We start from the raw sequence: 20,726 nt of genomic DNA, 5'->3' as shown, positions 1-20,726 counted from the left end.
TGCAGAACTATAAAGGAAGACTTTAGCGATCGATGAGTAACAACCTCAAAATTTAGATTGATTTGCAAGTACATCTTAATTTTGTTTTTGAAATTTGACTTTGCTGTCACTAGCACATTCTTGTATATAAATATTTCTAGGTATTAAGTATAGCAGTTTTTTTAAGAACTTTTAGATGATATTTGTGTGCATAGGAACCATATAGTTTTTATTCGAGCAAACGAAAACGTGAGACAAGAAGCTAAGATTACTAAAAATGTTATATAATGAAGTTATAATGAAGTATTAATGAGAAATTAGTTATGAGATATTGGAATGACTACAGATTCTTAGAATATACATAGTAGATTTTGGAATGTTTGACGTATTTTTTAATCTACTCAGTAGTTACTGTAGTAATGTTGCTTTCCATTTCAGCATGATGAACGTAACTGTATTTTTTATTCAACCTGTTGTTCATTCAACATGATGAATAAAACTGTATTTTGTATTAAACCTGTTGGGATAATTAATTTAATATTTTTATTTAATCACTTCCAGCTACTTACAAAATACTGTGCAAAGTGCAAACAGCACTTTTCCACCTAACGCTAGTGTGACCAAACGACCCGGATTATGCAGATCACATTTCGTTTCATAAATCCTGGGAAATATTCCGCATTTAAACAGCCCACATGAATTTTTCTGTGCTGTTTCATGAAGTCATGAAGATAGTTTTCCTGTATCAGAGTAGAAATATATTCAATAGTCAAGTAATTATGCGTTCTAGATACACACATTTTACGGAATTTGAGCGATCCACATCAAGATTAATTTGTGAAAGAATTTGGAATTTTTATTTCAACCATTTTGCATCCTTGGAGAAGGAAATAGGACAATGAATTAACATTTATAGTTTTAACAAGATCAGTTACTTCAAAATTATTGTAGAATTAAAGAACGGGCAAAAAGTAGAAAATTTTGCAACAAGAATTGTGGAAGGAGAGTTATTTGATAACAGATTATTCAAATGTGTAACAAATTAAAATAGTGGTCCAAACATAATGAAACTAAGGCAAACGGTTCGAAAGTAAAATTAAAATCGATGAACCAGCCCCTCACTTTCGTTTTGAGAGTATTCATGTTTCTTTAAAATCTGTAGCATTAATAATTGTGCTCGCAGTGTATAAATGAAAAAATACAGCATATATTTTGATTATAAAAATGCGCGGACAAGCGGAAAAAAATCCAACAACACCGAAATCTACGATAATCCCGATCCGATATGCAACATTTTGAAATATGAAAGCGCCAGTAATCGATAAAGGGCAATCTTGAAGAAAATATTCGGAGCGGGTAATATTAGATGAAATCCTTCAACGTATTAAAGATTTTTGAATATTTGATTGATGTGATATTTTTCATATTGAAATGCCTACAGAATGACTTGTTGATCTAGTTTATGAATTACTTGAAATAATAGTTTTCATTTAAAATTTTTTTCAAAACTATCTTGCCTGGACTGGATGCAAAAAATTCTTATCACTTTTCCCTCTTCCAAAGCCTGAACAATACCAGATACTCGCAGATGATTATAATAAAGTATGCTGTGGAAGAAAATATGAAAATTTTTACAGTTATTTCTCATAAAATACCAGTTCGCAATTTCCACTTTTGAAAGTACATATGTGAGCTAATTTCGCTTTGAAAGTCCTCCGCGAAGGCATCCTTCCCTTTAGGCAGAGAGCCCTTGAATACTCTGCCATAAAAATATAAATCTAATCAACCAGCTTTGAAAGCGGCAATTAACTGCTTTTTGAGTCTCTCCTTTTGACCTTGCTTGCAAAAAATGTGCGTAGTTTCTAGTAGTTTTATTCCCTCCGATTTATTTTTGAGAGCAAAGCTCCGAGGATAGATAACGCGAGAGGGCATACCGTGGTCACAAATGCGATTATTGCAGATTTTACTCAATACCTTGTTTACGAGTTTCAGACGCATTCACCCATGGTGGAAAGTCCAGGTACTTATTGCAAATGGCCTCCATCCTACGATATAACAAGAGCAAAGGTCTTCCGCTTTCCCTTTGCTTGGCGAATGGATTCGCCCAGACAGCCGGTGGTGATATGTGTGAGTGTGTGCGAAGCACCTACTGCCGCTGAAGAAACTCCGCAGGCGGAACACACAAGGTCACCTTTGATGGAAATCTCTTTTTACTTTCCTCCTCTCGCGTAGCGAATAAGGACTGCAGCCAAATCCTTCTTCTCTTTTGCAATTGATCAATAGGCACTTGTGTCAGCTTGTCGTTGAGTTCTTTTAGACAAGCGAAAAGCCAGCACTCGTTGGCAGTTCACAAAATCGGAACAAAAGGTCGACTCTGAGAACAAAGAACTTTTAATTATCGCCAAGCATTTTTCAAACTTATAATAAGGTTTCAAGATCTGCATTATAGGGCAATTAGGCTTGAGGGAAGTTGCGCACATGGATATGGTCGATTATTTATTCGAGGAAAGCAAATTGAAGGTGTAAGTTAGACAGAGGTGCTTTCCTATTAGAGAGAACTTTCTAAAGTTTCTCACTTGCGTTTTTTATGTATGAGGAAATCGCTGTGCAGCCAGCTCGATTAAAGTCTTAACGCTGAACGGAGTTGTCAGAATTATAAGGTTTCTGTCGATATATGTTAAGTATATTCACGATGACATTAATGACAGAAAGTCTGTAATTAAGTCCTATTACTAAAAGTAGAATTCGAAAATTTGATGTTAAAAACTGAAAAGTGCTCTAGTTCGGTAGTGTTTGAAAAGACTGAAACCACACTAAAGAAATTTTACTCAGGGTTCGATTCCTTACCAAACGAATTAGCTTCCTGAATTTGTCTTATGTGTAACATGAAGGTGAATTAGTTTATCCGAGAAACTTCTCCACTTAAGTATTCTCCCAAAGAGACGCCGTAATTTGTCTTTTCAGGATCAGTTAATCACGTTTGTTATTTCTTTATCAACAATACATCATTTTGTATCTGAAATTTATTAGAAAAAACCGCGACGCTAAGCCGGAACTGAAGTAGCCAGATTTTCCTGAAGCCAATCTGGAAAAAAAGTAATTCTTAGGGTTAAAAAACGGGGGGGGGGGAATGATTAAGCTTATTCAGAGTGTTTTAAATAAAGGTATAACAGACCCAGACTAAAAGCATGCTAATTCGATTTGTGTGATACAATTAGTGACACTTTTCTTTTTATTGCGTAGTTGCATTTGCCACAACGTAGTGTGTCACATATACGCTCATAAAAATAATTTTGTAACGAAATTCGGTGTGGGTATACATTTGTTTAGGACATCTCGCATTATTAAGAACATGTAGCATAATAATTCTTATTCCATCAGCAGTTCCTCACGCAGAATAAAAAACAACAGATATTAAAAAGTATTATAGTGTAAAATATTTTACATATTCGTAAATCCACTTAAGTACTCCAAGAATTCCTCGTTTCCCTTATCGACTAGCTGAACGCTTCGCACGTGCAGTAATCTAACTTTTTTTTTTATTATTATTGTAGATTTCAGACTGTTCTCGTTTGGGAGGGTTTTTTTTTTTTTTTTTTTTTTTTTTTTGCTGCCCATTTATTATTTACTACTGAATTATAAAGTTACAGATCTGAAAGATACATGACTACTCTGTAAATAGGAAAAATTTTCGATACCTTTCGTCTCATTTTCCAATTGCTCGGACTATAGTTATTTTCAGCTGTCGTGCAACTTTTAAATACACTGTAATAGCTATACACAGGTATAATTTAATAGAGTATACAGTATGATTTGTTATCAGTTATCTATTCTTCTTCAAAATGTTTTCTATCAAAATTTTAAACTTTTTTTTTTTTTTTTTCCGTTTTACAGTATTTTCTATAAAGCAATCCATTCAAAATTGTATAGATGATTTAATTGCATTTTCCGTTCTTCTAAGTACTGAACATAGATTAGAAATCGAAATATTTTTCCTTAAACCAATCTTTTTGTAAACAGTACGAATTTCCTAAAACGTAAATCAAGAAAGCAACATTCTTTGATGAATTTTTCTTTCAGTCTCGGAAAATACATTTATGGTTACATGGAAGGGTATTAACAAATCATGTCAATTGTTTGCAAAGTCCAGGATGTATCCGAAACAGGACTGATTATCGCCTAAGCCCGCAAGAGCTGGGTCCTGAAACTTTGATGTTTGCGGAGCGCCTGAATCATGGCGTATTTTCATATAACCTTATTTTTATTTATTTATTTATTTTTCCTCATAAAAGCAAGGAAAGTGGGTGTTGAAGGCCTCTAAAAGAGAAATCTGACTTATAGAGACACTAGACTATAACAGCTTGTTAGGCGAGGAAGATCGACTAGGACGTTTGATTCATTTAGACCTGTGGGAAAACACTCTCGTTCGGGTTGACTAATTGCACTAAGGTCCTTCAGATTTTCTAAAACTTAATTCTGATTCTTTGGACAGCGATACCATATAAAAGTAATTCCTCGTATTTCGAAAAGCGGATTTCAAGAGAAAGGATTGTAAATTTGAGGTTTGAATACCATGCAATTTCCAATTGTATTAAATCAAATTATTAAACCAGTTCTTGGTCATTCTGTTTTGAACTGATTACAAATTCCATGCTTTAGATTCTTTTTCTGGAAGATTGAATTTTTAGTTAACACTGTCACCAAGGAATTGAAGAAAGTTGCATAAGCTGTCGCCTTAAAACCATACATTCTAGTCTGAAAATGTATATAAGTTACAGGTAATAATCGTAAAAATTAAATTAAATAAAAAAAACAATAAACTTCCGCATCAGAATTAAATTAATTAACCCATTCGAAAAACAACTTGATGTGCTAGCGCAAACTGTGGATGAATTTAACGACACTGAGATGTAATACTCATCACATTTTTCTATGAAATATGGAAAATATTATTCAGTGTCAAATTGACTTGTCAACGAAAGGGGGATCTGAAAACTTCACATTTCTAAATGAAATAATGTAAAAATTTAAAACGTAACAAATTATGCAAATATTTTACTCGTCTTTTCTAATAAAAATAATACCTGTTGTTGGGAACATATGATCTAAATCTTTTACGTCAAATTAAATTAAACTTAAATTTAAAAAGTTGATTTCAGTATGAAAATCTCCCGCGATTGTTTTTGCATTTCTTTTTTGAACGTCGAATGAGATAAAGAAAGAAATATCAAAATATTAAAAATGCATATGTCCAGCTGAACAAAATTTTTAAAAATAGAGAAAATGAGGCATGCAGTCATGTATTGCCATAAGATTTCATCATCTCCATTAGATTTTATTTAGGATTCAGTCGTTAACATACACAAATATAATTGGTCTATTTTAAGATGTTAAAAAGAAACCTATTTTATTGGGGTGTTTGTTCATGGTCTAAAATAGTATTTGTCGCACAATATTCTTAAGAAGTCCAGATAAAATGACTTCAAATGATTTAACTTTTTCTGTGTTGATCAACGTACTTTTATGAAACCGAAGATAACTGAAAGATCTTTATGCAGCGTTCGATTAGCGACAATGCCTGTTTGTAAGATGATTTTATCGAATTTTATCGATAATTATCGTTTGTAAGATGATTTTATCGAATATTTAAAACACAATTGCTTTTTGAGATGATAAAAAAAAAGGGGAGAAGGCAAGGAAGCAGTGTTACAGATAATCATGAAATTAGAGTTGCTCTTCTAAGTGTTATTAGACAAGGTATGGGAAAATTGGAACACTCCGGTACCAGATGTGCCTTTCATCTAATCATGGTCAAATTTGGATTTTTTTTTTTTTAATCTGACGTCATGGAATCAAACTCAGAGACTTTAAAACATATTTTGTCTATTCTGAATCAGATATATATTTTTTCCTTGCAGAATATAGTTTTACTTACGCTTTAATAAACAAATAAGTGCATAAGATCTGTATGATTTGTGGTTTAAATACGCACACTTCCCAAAACATAACTATTCTTGAAAATCTTGATATTCGTCACCTATACCTGAGAAGATAAAAACTTTCTGGATGACTTCCTGGCGTAACAAAGTAATGAACGAAGAAAATATAAAGAAATCGTTAAGGAAAACGAACTGAGAATTATACAATTTTGATTGAACAATACAATACGCGGACTACTTGGAAATTTTTTTTTCCCTCTGTGTGTGTGTGTGTGTGTGTGAGAGAGAGAGAGAAACACAATTCACTCCTAAAGATGTTTCAGCTGCACTTGATCGATTCGGGTGATAACTCGCAGATGGAATTAATGGATATTACAGGACAAAATTTTTTGAAGTTCCATTTGAATAATCCTCTTTAAATATGAGGAATGCTATCTTGCTAATGCTCAAAACTATAGATCTAAGAATTTAAAATATGAGAACTTTTGGAGACCTTGAAAGATGGATATTTAGTTCTCGAATAAAATAAAACAACCATGAATAGGTGCTGAAATGAACATATCCGTAATTCGTCTCCTAAATAAATTTGTATAATTTTTGGCATTATTAACTCACAAGCCATTAACACTGTTAAACAAACAACTTGTTTTTCTAATTTTTTGTTTAAATTCCTCATATAAGGCTGTGATTAAAATCCGGAATTTTCTACTTTATTTTTATTTATTTATTTATTTTTATGAGCTTTTCATATCAAATCTATGTAGTTACTTCGATTTAATAAAATAAGATTTTCCAAAACAAAGCACTTTTGCTGATTCAGACAATCATATTTTATTGATCTAATTTGAGACATGTTTTCTTTTGAAAACTGTACATTAAGTTTCTTTTACTGAAGGTAGAATTTAAGCCTACTCAAGTCCAGGGCTTAATTTCTAAGATTAGAAGTGCCGGAGCCCTATGGAAGACCGTCAGCAAAGAGGAACAAGAGTAAATAAATAAATAAAATTACTATTAAACTCATTAATAATTTTAAAATTAAATAATTAATTATTATCAAATTAATTAATAGCTATTTAATTAATGTCTATAAATTGTTATTTAATCAATATTTATTATATAATTAATTATTATTTATTGAAATAATTAAATATTGTATTAAAATATTATTGTATTAATTAATGATTATTTATTGAAATAACCAAATATTAAAGTAATTATATAATTAAAATCAAATAAAATATAAAGAGATAAACTGAAATTCAATACGGGATTTTTTTAATATAATTTTATTGTTAAAATAAAATTTCTACTGAAATTGTCTTATTTACATAAAAGAAGTGCCGCAGCCTTCTTATTCAGGGCTCCAGTGCGTTCCGCCTAGAATTATGATTTATTATAAAAACTAAGGATCACCGAAGTCGAGATCCGGTGGGCTCCGGCCCAGCCTAAGCTCTGATCGTGGGGAAGGGGAGTTCTTTTATCATCACAAAATTTTAATATACTTAAAGTATAGCTGATGAAAATTCTAGGGCGAAACAGAATGAGGGTATGAGTGGGTGGAAACAGAAAATGAGGGGAATCTTAGTGAGAGAGTACGTTCTCTTTGACTGCGGCTCTCTGCTGATATAATTATAACCATCAAGCAGATGTATGTCAGGCGTAAAATGAGTCCTGAATCTGACTCCTAAGGATGAATGTAAAGTTGCTGATTACGCTTTCCCCCCATTAGAGGATACTGTGGGAAGACGATATATGTAGGACGTGCTTGAGCAGTTTATCTCAGTATTTCACTCTTATTATATTCCATGTCACTTAACGCACATTTAAAAACACAAATTTTCCTTCCTGCAAGGATAACTAACTGTGAGCATCGATAACAGTACACTAGATACGATGGCATGGCGAGAAATTTACGCGTTCCTAGAAAAACTCCCCCAAATTCATTGCTTTTCTTAAATTGAAAGGTTTCCGCATGTGAGTGAGTGGACTTTATTTGAACGTCTCATGTTCTCATGAGTTCGTATTTCTAGGGAAATAGAGTATTGCAAGGTCTGCTTATTGTTAAAGTAAAACGTTAGGAATTCTAAATTTTTTTCCCTTTAAATTGTGGTTCAGTTTTATAAAAAGAAGTACCAGAGCTCATCTTATTTAGGGCTCCGGTGCGCTCCGGTTAATATTGTAATTTATCTTAAAAATTAAGAAGCCGGCTCCGGTGGGCTCCGGCGCAATTTAAGCACTGCTCAAGTCCTAATTTTGATATCTAAGTTGCTATTTTCTTGCCAATACAGGGCGATATTAATTTCTCTTTGCGTTGCGGTCGTGCGTTTTGCAAAAATGATCCCGTGTTAGTGTTTGCTCGTCAAATAATTAGTTAATTCGATATTAATTCAGGTTATACTATTACGTATTATTATATGCTACTCTGTTCTTTCAAATATGCATTAATTTGGCAACTATTAAACTATCTGCGTGTCTTGTTTCTTCTTGCAATCTCACTGGATTGCGAGTATTTAAAGTGAAACTGTGTTTTGAGATTCTTTGGCTGCCCTACTAGCTGCATCGAAATAAGATTATGAGTGCTTAGTATCCGGAGAGCAGAACCGAGATTTTTTTTGAAAGTCCTGCTTCAGGACAAGCCTAAAAAAATATCTCGGATTTTGAAAATATTTCCAAATTTTGTTAGCAGCTGACGTGAATTTTTTTCTATATAGTCATGGGAGTATTTTTGTAGAATCAGACTGGAAATACATTCATTAGTTAAATAATCATATGTTTAAGATTACGTTTTAAGGAGTTCGCCAAAATGAATGGGTTATGAAAGAATTTTTGGTTTCCTATTACAATATGTTTTCTTTTTGGAAAAATAGAAAGTGTAATTCAATCAGAAGCAGAGTTTTAAATGGATAGATTACTTTGTAAATTTTTAATAATTAAAAAAAAACTTTGTCAAAAACTTTTTGAGTTTTTCAGAAAATGTTTCGAAGAATAAGAATTGCTTAAGAGAACAATTTTCAATTAAATATTGCATTTAGAAAGATGTACAGTAGCTGTAAATTAAACAAAGTTCGGATATAAAACTGAAATTAAGGCGAAATGTTTTACATTTTTTTAGAGCAGCTGTATTCTTTTTAACTCGTAATTGAACCTTATTTATAGAGGACAAAAATCTGAACGTGTTTTGGATAATAAATCTTATGTGGGCAGCTGAGGGGGGTGACATCATCAATATTTTGAATTTTATGGTAATCAGAATATGTAATGCAGTTGAATTGCGCAAACTTTTCAGCAAGTTAATAAAGAAATTGAATGTCTTATTGTTTTGCATAGAGAAATGCTGATGGATTCATAATTTGTAACTATTTAAATTATTAATGTTACGTTTAAAAGAAATTTTGGTTTCAAAATTTTTTGGCCTCGGACTAGCTTCGGATAGTCACTTAATATGTAGCACAGTCACGGCTACCCAGACATCTGGAAAAGTCCTCCAAAGATTTACTTTCACTATCCACATGCATATTTTTCTAAAAAAAAGAAAAAGAAGAAAAAAAGAAAATACGAAATGGAGATTCATAAAAGTAAATATTGTTAAGAATGAAGAAATAATAAGTAGACGTACGTAATCATCAGAAGTTATTTTGTAATTATAAATTAATTAATAATTACACATATTTACTTTAAAAACTACTTTAAAACTTTCCGCCATCCACTATATTGTTTTCCACCGCGTGGTCATGGTGGGTCACAACCTAAACTTGGGAACCACTGTTCTTGAAGAATGCAAATAATTATTCTTTCATTGAAATTAGTATTTTTGCATACTCGATGAAACTACGACAAGATATCTGAAAATCATATATAGAAATAATTTGTAAAAATAGAGATGGAAGATTCCACTATATTAACACCAGTGAAATAAAAGAGCTATACTTTCTTTTTTTTATATATGCTGTATATGAGAGCCAAACATGTGATTCTGAAGACGATTTCTGCGAAAATAAATGCGAAGAGAGATAACATGTTTTCCAAGCTTACTCAAGGTCTTTCTCGAAAATGCGCTCTTCAACTTCGCTGCTGTTTCTCTCTGTTTCCGCGCACTTTTCTTTTCCTTAAGCCACATTAGCAATTTCAAGAGTGTCTTCGTAAGAAACTCGGATAGGTTTGAAATTTTCTACTATAGAATACAATACTCCATGCATTCATTGCTTGAATATTTTAAACACAAGTGCTTGAAAAAGCAAAAGATAAAAAAGAAATCTTTCATGCAGAAATTGAAGCAACATTTGCGGCATATGTAATACTGCCACATTAAAAGTTTGATTTAAATCCAAAACAATTTCAAAAAGAAAAAAAAAAAAAAAAAAGTCTTTTGGCGGGTTCTACCCTTGGCTACAAGGTTTCAAAACTTAACACCTTGAATTAAACGTTATTGTTATTACTACGCTAAATTTCATGTTCTAGCGAAATTGGCACTTCCTTTGCGAGATTTTTTGTTGCAAGTCTTCTGAGCAAGGATTCCGGTAGAAAAAATGCGTAATTACATCTTAAAAGTTTTAAGCCCTCTCTCATTAAGTTCGTGGTCTCTACGTGTCATTAATTTATGACGGAAAAATAGCGAGTGTATTTTTCTACCGTAAAGCACTGCCATTTTGAACAGCTAATTTTCAATGCTAATAATTTTACTCTCCGTTTCTTGAATTTCCGGGGATTCATCTTTCAACCAGTAGACCTATCTCAAGTTAAAAGAAACTATTTCAGGTGTTAAAGAAGAACTTTTCTTCTTCTTCTTCTTCTTCTTCTTATTATTATTATTATTATTTTTTTTTGTTTCTTCTCTGGATTAATGTCATGTATATTTCCATACCGTTCTCATTCTGGGAAAAATACTAATCATATTTTACTTTAAAGTGAAGAAATTATTAAATTTTCCATGAAAAACTAGTGAATGTTTGAAAAGTGTTGATTAAAAATACTTTAGTTAAGAATGATAAGAACAGACATGACCAGTATTTCACAACAACAAGATTGTAGAAGCAAAACAAGTTTGTAAAAGCCACATTTAACCATACTTAATGGGGCGTAGCATCCTAGGAATTTCAAAAAACTTTCTCTTGCTTTTTTTGATAACTCAATAATTTTTAATTGTGCTTACGCCAACCATGGCGATTTGTATTCTAAAACAAATCTTCAGATTTGGAGGGCAGAACCATTGTTGAGCGTGGTAAGGATCGTGTAGCAAGTCGAATCCTTTAGATTCTCAGTCGCTATGCATTATATATTATACTGCGCTTTTATTAATAAACAACATCCAAAAACGAAATCTCGAATCATTATTAAAGAATTCATTTGAAGGGCGCAATCACCGTGATAAAAATTTTCCATTAATTTTTTTTTTCTAATTTAAATTAATGAAAAATAGCATATATTCTTAGATGTCAAAGAATTGCAGTATTTTTTTTTTTTTAAATGGCAGAACTTCATGTAAGATGCAATGATTTTTTTTAATATAATTTATTAAACTGGTGATTCAGTTTGTGGTAATTCATTCACTGCGGAGAAATCTACTAGTATAGCGCAAATTTTTGTGATAATTTGTCGATGAATGTAGATTTTCAAAGGATATTCTCGTTCTAATTAATATTCTCAGAACAAAGATTTTAAAGTCCACTAGTTTTGCAAGCAAAAGTTATTACAATAGCTTTCTGACATTACGAAATGAGTGTTTACCTCTGAGTAATGACGAAAAAAAAAGTCCTTTGAAAAATCTGAGTAATTTATTTTGCCCGTGTCATTCCTTTAAGTAAAAGGATCGCTGAAAATTTTTCAAAAAGTTCGATAACTTATTTCCTAAATGGGGAAAGCTTCAAAAATTCTTTCATCAAATTTTAGTTTTAAAATTTATTTGTATACCCACTAGTATTAACTTCTGATGCCTAAGAGTTCGAGAATCAGATTTAAAGAATCACTGGCCTCTGAGCATATTTTAGGAAATCTATCAGATCAAAATGATTATTCGTTAACACTGATTAGAGTTTTTTAAACTTCGAATACTGATTACACTGATGTGAAATTTATACTTAACTGATTGTCGAGCATTTTATCCTTGAATATTAATTAAGCCCAGAATGTTATTTTGATACCATATTTCAATCAATATCAAATATTATTCTAATCTAAATCAAAAATTATTATTCTGAATCCAAAAAGTAAAATTCTTTGCTTTTTGTAATTTCCGGAAGATCGACATGCGCTTTGTCAAAAGTATTTCTTCAGATTTTCGATGACTGATTTCTGCAAAAATGGCGCACATTAACTTTATGTACCAACAAAAATACACAATGTTTTAACTCAAAGGGGAACCGAAAGTAATCAGTTTTGACGGTGATCTACTTTTTAAGTATTAGAAGACAACTTTGTGTCCATACTAACTATTTATTGCTGACAGAAATTCGAAAGTTATTCCTTCCTCAAAAAGCAATTCACTAAAAACGTCCAGTGTGATAGAAGAACGTCGCTCTTAAAACAAGACTCACTTTAAATCTGATAAATGTTACCCAACAATAAGAGTAGAATATCTCAGTTTGGAAAAGCATTTTCACAATACTGTAATCAGCTGAATCTACTAAGATCACAGAATTCGCTTACTTCAAGATTCGTCAAGATAAAAGAGAACGGCGATAGTAGCGGTCTCTAACGGAAGGAAACTGGACAATATCTTGCTTCAAAGACATCGTGTCAAGTAACAACTTTTTCGGAGCATGACTTAGCAAATTATGGTTTGACACAATTTACATATTTCTTTTTAAATGTTATTCAAACACTTATGTACTTCTTCATATTATTGTGATGATTTCCCATCTGTATATGACCTTTTATTTTCCAGAAAGAAATGAAAAAGCAAATAGCAAATGTTAGTACATCTACAAATAGTTTTCTAGTTGAATTTTAACATATCCGACTTCGTTCAAATGTTCTTTTCAGTCAAAAATCTTAATTTTCTAGTTTTATGTCAAACAATATGTCATTATCTATTAAATAAATCCACAGATCTGTAGCTATATTAATTAAAACCACAGCTATAGGAATTTTTGTAATATAACATACAGCGATATTTCGAATACTTCGAACAGGAAATATATGTTTTAAGCAACAAATTTATTCAAAAACTTTCTTTATCAACATTTATTTCATATAAGCATTTGTACTTACTTTCCACGATTCAAAATACATTTTAGAAAACTAGTAACAATTTTTCAATATTGTTGCGTGCGTACGGATTCGTAATGGAATGCACAGAGGTCTGATAATAGGTTAATAAGATTTATTTTATAGAAAGAAACACTCCAGAGTTCTGGAAATTTCACAAAAATATTAGCACACCTCTTTACAATATCACGGAGTACAATCAGTAAATACTCTGCAAACTAATAGGAACGTTAAACACTACAGAATGTAAAATGCATCTAATGCAAAGTGCATCTTTCGGAGCTCTCCAAAGTCGTTCTGAACTAACAACTACAACATATACTGAGGGCAGATGTTGTTTCCAGAATTATATAGTTTTCACCCGGCCGCCGAGTGACAACAGCCGAGATATTTCTAGTACCTTCTGCTTCTCGAGATTACTGGAGGCATATGAGGCCCAGATACGGTTACAGCTAATACAGTCACCAAATACGTTTATTTAATCATAATACCTATTATGGAGATACAACGACTGAACAAAAATGTCGCCAAATAGTCGCCGTTTGCCGACTTTTGGGCGATTTCTCGAGAAATTTGGAGATATAAGTCGCCAAAACCGTTGCCAGCTTGCCGATGTATCGCCTATTTAGCGAGATACTCATTTACTCAATGTTAAATAGACTTGCCCCTGTATTGTTATTTTTCCGGCAGAGCATCCTTTCTCTAGATTTTTATATTACATTAAACAGACAAATACAACAATTTTAAGTATAATTTCAATAAAATTTTTCGTATATGCACTAAATTCGTTACACTGCCCTCTTCTCAAGGACAGCACGTCGCGGGTAGTACAGTCCCTGGACAGGAAGCCATAATTACAACTAAGGCAAATCAATGCAAAACTTAAACAATAATTGCAATAGATGATATAAGTCAAATCAAAAGCTAAACCAATAAATAAATGCGTAAATTTACACATTCAAATACAAATGAAACCATGGTACACTATTTACATTATATACACTATCGGGACTAGGTACTATGGCCATAGTGACTAGCCTAATCAACAACTTAAGGCTTAGAATTCGATGACACGGATCTGAACTACTACGAAACCGTTTGGCCTGTTTATGACTGTGTAAAGACCATCCCAAGGTGACTGTAGTAAGGACAGAATCCTTTCCGTTGAATTGCATTCCACAACAACACCTTGTCACCTTCGTTGAATCGTTCACCTTTGTTTCGCAGCTGTCGTGTCGTGTTCACTTCGTTGAATCGTTGTCACCTTCATTTCGTAGTTATCGTATCGTATTGAGCCCTCATTTTCCCCGTCGCCTTCTCGCTCTCGTGCAAAATTATGCATCACTTCAAACCGTGCCTGGACATCTGGGATGTACTTACTTCTCAGGCTATGAAGGAGCATCCGGAGGGCAACCAAACAAGAGATCACAGAGCAGACGAAGGTCACGACCGAAGGACAACAGACAGTAGTATCGTGGACAGCACTGCGATATGGGGAATAGACAGTAGTATCGTGGACAGCACTGCGATAGGTCAGTAAAAACAGAGATAACTTCTTGTCCCATTCCTGTTGATTTCTGGGAACCACCGACAAGAGGTTATTAAGGGTGGTTTGATTGAACCTCTGTACCGTGCCGTCTGACTGGAGATATAAAAGTGTTATTTGGGTTTTCATGATGGCGAGTAGCTTAGAGAGTTCTTTAATTACAAACGAGGTAAAATTACTTCCTTGACCGGAAGAAGCACTTGAAACCTGGAAATCCAATGCTGTATCATTCATTATCTCTGCTACTGTGGCAGCCTCTTAATCAGGAGTAGGATATGTTTCAGGCCACTTAGTTAAGTATCCAATGATAACGAGTATTTATTTGTTGCAATCAGCAGCTCGTGGCAGAGGTCCCAGGATGTCAAAGGCAATAGTTCAAGACACTCAGACATTTTAACGTTATAGCTTCCGTCAGCTGCGTTTCTTCTGCCTTTCTGGCCCACACAAGCATCGCATGATTGGCACCGCTTTTGCACGTCAACCATTGCATTAATCCAGTCGAAGACCTCTCCAACTCTATGCAGAGTCTTAATTATTCAAGTGGCCTTCCCTAGGGTTATTCTTTAAGGACGTCCGAGATCCGGGATTTTGAAAGTATCAGGTGCCATTGGAAAGCGTTTCCATCAGCCGATTCGAGCCTGTGGTACAAGACGCCGTTTTGAATATGGAGTGAGTGCCAGAGAGTCTAATATTGTTTTGTCGTAAGACTATAGATAGAAAAGTCCTGCTAGGTAGGTTTCCTGTTTGAAGATTCGACTAAATTAATTATGAGTTTGTAAGAATCTTAAGTTTTACTAACGTTTATTTTATTTTAAATCTTTACTATCACTTCTTATTTTCTACTTCCGTCCAGAATTAAAAGCTTTAACTTATTTATGCAAATTTGTTTGGCGAACGCCAAGTACTTAAGTTGTGGCTTTTTGCCAAGCGAAAGAGAGGAAGGAGTTAGTCGAAGCAGGCCGCTTGCCTTAGCAGTTTTACTCGGTTGCTGGTTGCCTTCCAGGCCAGAGGTTTAATCCTCTTGATAATTTTAAACGTATTGTAGTGTTAACAGTTCTCTGTACTACATACGGCTTCCTGTTAATAGACGGCCAATCTTCCACGTAGGCCCTTGTTTATTATTCCAAAGTTAAGTTAGAGTTTAGTTAATATTTTTTATATTCTTACGTTCAGACCACAAGTAGTTGGTCTCTGTATTCCGAAGTACGGAAATTATTGTAAAGAGTGAAAAATAAAGGGTTTCGTATACCCTTCCTGTGTATCTTGTCTACTTCCCACATTTATTGAACATAGCTTTAGTAAGCTCCCTGTTCCGAGTCAGGTTCATGAATGTTCCCCAAGCAAGTAAGGCGGAACACTGAACCTGATAAGTTTAATTTCGCCATCTTTCAACTAGTCTTTCCTAACTTCATCATTGTATGAATCTGGATCAGCCGATGTTGAAGTTTTAACTTGTCGTGCCGATCGGATTAAGTAGCTCTTATTTCGCTTCAACCGTGGAACAAAATTGGCCGCTTTCTGGGCAGTCTTCTAGGCAGGGTGTCGGTACTTCCATATGATGAACCCTTCCCATAACGGATAGTTATGTCATATTCCTGAAGTCTTTGTAACCACCTGGCTATTTGACATTCGGGATTCTTTCAATTTAATAGCCAGATCAACAATTCATGATGTGTCGGGAGTACGAGTTTTCTGCCGCGGAGATAGTGATGAAAATGTTTTACGGTTTTAACTATGGCGAGCAACACTTTGCTGGTGACACAGTAATTCTTCTCTGGTTTAGAGAGACTCTTGCTCCAGTAGGCCATGGCACGTGTTTGACAGTTTATTTCTTGGGACAAAACAGCACCGACATTCTGATTGCTCGCATCCGTGTCGAGAATAAATAGTTTGTCGAGCTAAGGGTATTTCAGGATTGGGTAGATCTTGGAGTAGGCTTTAACATCTTGGAAGAGATATTAACGTCTCTTTCAGATTGTTAATTGCAACCTTACATTATTTCAGCAACAAGTACCTTTGCTTGCTGTCAGCTTATGAAGAGATCTTGTGATGGAAGAAACGTCCTTCACAAATTTCCTATAATAGGTGCAAAGCCCCAAGAAACTTCTTAGCTGATGGATATTTTCCGGGCGTCTCTAGTCTTTCATTGCCGAATCTGTACACACACCTTCAGCAAAGATGACATGTCCAAGGTAAGTCACTTCCTGTCTGAATACTTTGCCTTTAGCGAGACTCAACTTCAGATTTGCTTCTTTCAATTTCTGAAGTACTATTTCAAGATATTTCTAGATATTATTCAAAACTCTTGCCGACGATGATGATGTCATCTATTGATCAGGCTTCGTAGGAAAGACCTTACGACACTGCCTCTATGAGGTGTTTGAATGTTGCCGGGGCACTACATATTCTAAACGGCATCACTTTGAACTACCAAAGTCATTGCCCGGTAGTAAAAGCCGTCTTTTCTCGGTCATCAAAATGTATATCTACCTCTCATTATCTACGCTTTAAATCAAACGTTGAAAACCATTTCCTTCCTGGATCTAGCGCTAGTCAGATCCAGGAAATGGGTTTGTCCATGGAAGCCTATGGACTTGCTGAAGGTTCGACGTCGCTTTCTTGTATGCCTTTTAGAAGTTTTCCTACCTCTTTCTGCTTAGCAATCAGTAGACGTCTTCGATTCTGCCTAATTGATCGCTTAGTTGCGCATTTTGCAATAATACAAATGTTGGGGTATTATTGCAAAATGGAAGACACATATTCTGAAAGGGTTATTGTTTCTTTTAAAATAGGTCACTGGCGTACATGCTGCAACCACTTCATCTTTTCGGAAGTTGTGCCCTCAGAAGCAAAATGCAGTTCATTATTTTTTTTCCAAGTCCAAGGAAAAATATTATTTCCGTAGAAAGTCTAATCCAAGTATGCAAGGATTGGTAATATTTGCCACATATGCCGTGTGAAGACAGGCGGCACTTCCAGACGTAATGGTTATATTTAATTTTCCATCGAGGTGAATCTTCTTCCTGGGCACAGTCCGGAGGATAACGCAGGGAGGGGTCCAGATGTGTTTACCTTCCAGTTGTTGAACCATATCTTTTCGGATGATGATAACGTTGGTTCCTGTATCAATCGTAATATTCCAGGGAACTCCATTCATATGTGTCATGATGAAAAATACATTACTGCCGCCACTCACTGCAGAAATCTGAAGAGCTTTAAAATGGAGCTTATCATTATCTAGCAAACTCTGCTCCGCGCGATGACTATTAATTTGTTTCCAGCGTCGTTGTTGGGGTGTTGTCTTATTTTACGTCCCCTGGGGTTTTCTGCAGTTCCTTCGCACGTGGCCTTCAGCACCGCATTTCCAGCACTTTAGAGTTGGTTTCTTGTCCCTCAAGAATCTTACTTGTTTGGTTAACTTGTCTAGGCGAGCAGTTATTGGGTTGTTGTCTTGGCGATTGGGTGGCTGTCTTTACAAAAAAGATGATCTGATTTGTGGCTGTCTTGCTATGCTGCCTCTAAACTCAGCGTTAAAGCGTTTTTTTTTAATCCTTCCCAAGATCCTAAGATACAGAAAGACCAATCCCAGGTTTTTCTGTATCTTAGGATCGCGGATGCCATCGATGAAGTATTGCAGGGACAGTATTGCTCTTGTTTCTGTCGGGCAGTGCGAAAAAGCGAGATGACATAGCCTTTCAACATCCGTGTCGAGCTCCTGGAGTGTTTCTTTAAATCTAATCTTTGATCTCTGAAAGGTTTTATTTGGGCTTCTCTTCGCAAGATTTTAACTGAAGCCTGCTAGAATCTTTTAACACTTCTCTCCAAAGCGCACAGCGGAAACTATAGAAAATTGGGTCTTTGACACAAGCCAGGCGTCATATCATCATATGTGGATAGCTTTGGAAACGGACGAGAACGCATGTATAAAAATTTAAAACCCTCAGAATGTTTCTGCTGCGGCAGTTTTTTTAAGGTGTCAAATTCTTTGGCAACAGCAAAAATTCTGTAATCGACTTGCTCTTCCTCTGCAGAATCTCCCTCTTCTGTTTGTTTTTTGATAGCAGAAACTCTTTCTTCAGTTTTGCTAGTTAGTTTGTTTTTTGATAGAAGAAACTCGTCCTTCAGTTTTTGCAACTTTGTTTTCAACTGCATCTATTCTGCCTCCCATAGCCTCATATTTGTTTTCTATTATGCAGGTAATTTCTCTTTTCATTTCGTCTTGAGCTGCTTCAATCCTTTTTTGAACAGCTTTCATTTCCTCAACTGGATCTTTTCTAACTTCCATCTCTTCTTTAACGGAATCTTGGCCAGTTTTCATCTCTGCTTTAGTTGATTCTTGGCAAGCTTTCATATCTCCTTTAACTGAGTTGACAGCTCCTTTCATCTCCTCTGGAAATGTAGCAAAAGCAATCACGAGCTGTCTTAGTTGCTCCTCCTTCGCTCTTGTCAACGGTATTCAATCCCACTTCTGACATTAAAAATTGCTGCGCGCGTACGGGCTCATAACTGAATGCAGACAGGCCTGATTATACGCTAATAAAATTTTTATTTTACGTAAAGAAGCACTTCAGAGTTCTGAAATTTCTACAAAAATATTGGTAAAGCTCTTAACAGTATCACGGAGCACAATCAGCAGTTACACTTCAAAGTACTAGGAACTTTAATCACAATAGAATGCAAAGTTCATCCAAAAGGCGAAGCCCTCCAAAGTCGTTCTGGGCTAACAACTACAACAAATACTGTGGGTAAATGCTCTCTTCAACCGTATATAGTTTTCACCCGCCACCGAGATATTTCTAGTACTTTCTATTTCTCGAAATTACTGGAAGGCATATGAAGCCAGATACGGTTGCAGCTAATATAGTCATGAATTACATTTATTCAATTACAATACTTATTATTGAGACAGAAGGGCCGGACCACATTATCGCCAACTGATCGCCAAGCTTGGTGACCTTTTGCGATTTATTGCCGAATTTGGGGATACAATTAGTCACCAAAACCGTTGCCAGCTTGGCGATGTCTCGCCAATTTAGTGAGATAGTTATTTACTCCTGTTAAATAGACTTACTCCTGTATTCTTAATTTTCCGGCAGAGCATCCTCCCTCTAGATTCTTATGTTACATTGTCCAAATAAATACAAAAATTTTACATATAATTTCACTGCAATTATCCGTATATGTACAAAATTCGTAAGAATAGAGATTTTGTATTTTCTTTAGCAATAAACAAACATGGAATTCTTTTTAAAGCTTTAATCTTTACTGATTTTGAAATTTTTGCGATGATTTATTCATAATCTCTTGAAAACTAATTTTTTTTCTTTATTATAGTCAAATGAATGTCTAAAAAAATCTTGCTCTGAAAGCTAATCGTATAGATGATATTTTATTTTTAGAGAACGTTATTTAATTTCTTTTTGCTCTCTGACTGCTATTCACCTCTTTCTTTCCCTTTTAAACTTTCTTGCTTTTTTATTCTTTTCCTTTTAATGAAATTCGGGAGGGAGACGGACTTGGTAGTAATGCATCCTTTGTAAAATGCAAAATTATTTGCAGTTACGATTAACCTCATACATAAAGAATGAACAATTTCTACAGAAAATTTAATGAAATTTCCACCAATTCATGTACACGGGGGGGGGGGGAAGAAAAAAAAGGACAGTTCTATATTTCCCGTTCTACTAGATCGATTGACGAAATTCAAATTGCGCTTTTCATGTCTCGAAAGCACGAGTTAGGATATATATTAGATTTATATATAGCACTATTCTAACATAGGTATTTTGACACAAAATCGAACTTTTTCTGAAATGACATGCCATTTTTTCCATATTTCGATTTTATGACTCAAATTATGCTAGACTACCAAGATTTGAAAAAATCGCATGAGTAGTTTTTAAAAAAATAGCTCTCAAAATTTTAGCTTCTCTATGTTAATTGAATTTGGTATATATTTATTAATACCTCATTTTTATTAAACTTTTTTTATTCTTACTTTCACATTTCGAAATTTAGGTTCATTTCAAATAAAATTCGGTCATTTTTTATGACTTATT

Source organism: Stegodyphus dumicola, chromosome 7 (assembly GCF_044657685.1).
Source record: "Stegodyphus dumicola isolate Sdum_Otavi_A_Nest chromosome 7, ASM4465768v1".
Taxonomy (NCBI): Eukaryota; Metazoa; Arthropoda; class Arachnida; order Araneae; family Eresidae; genus Stegodyphus; species Stegodyphus dumicola.
This window is presented reverse-complemented; position numbering follows the sequence as displayed.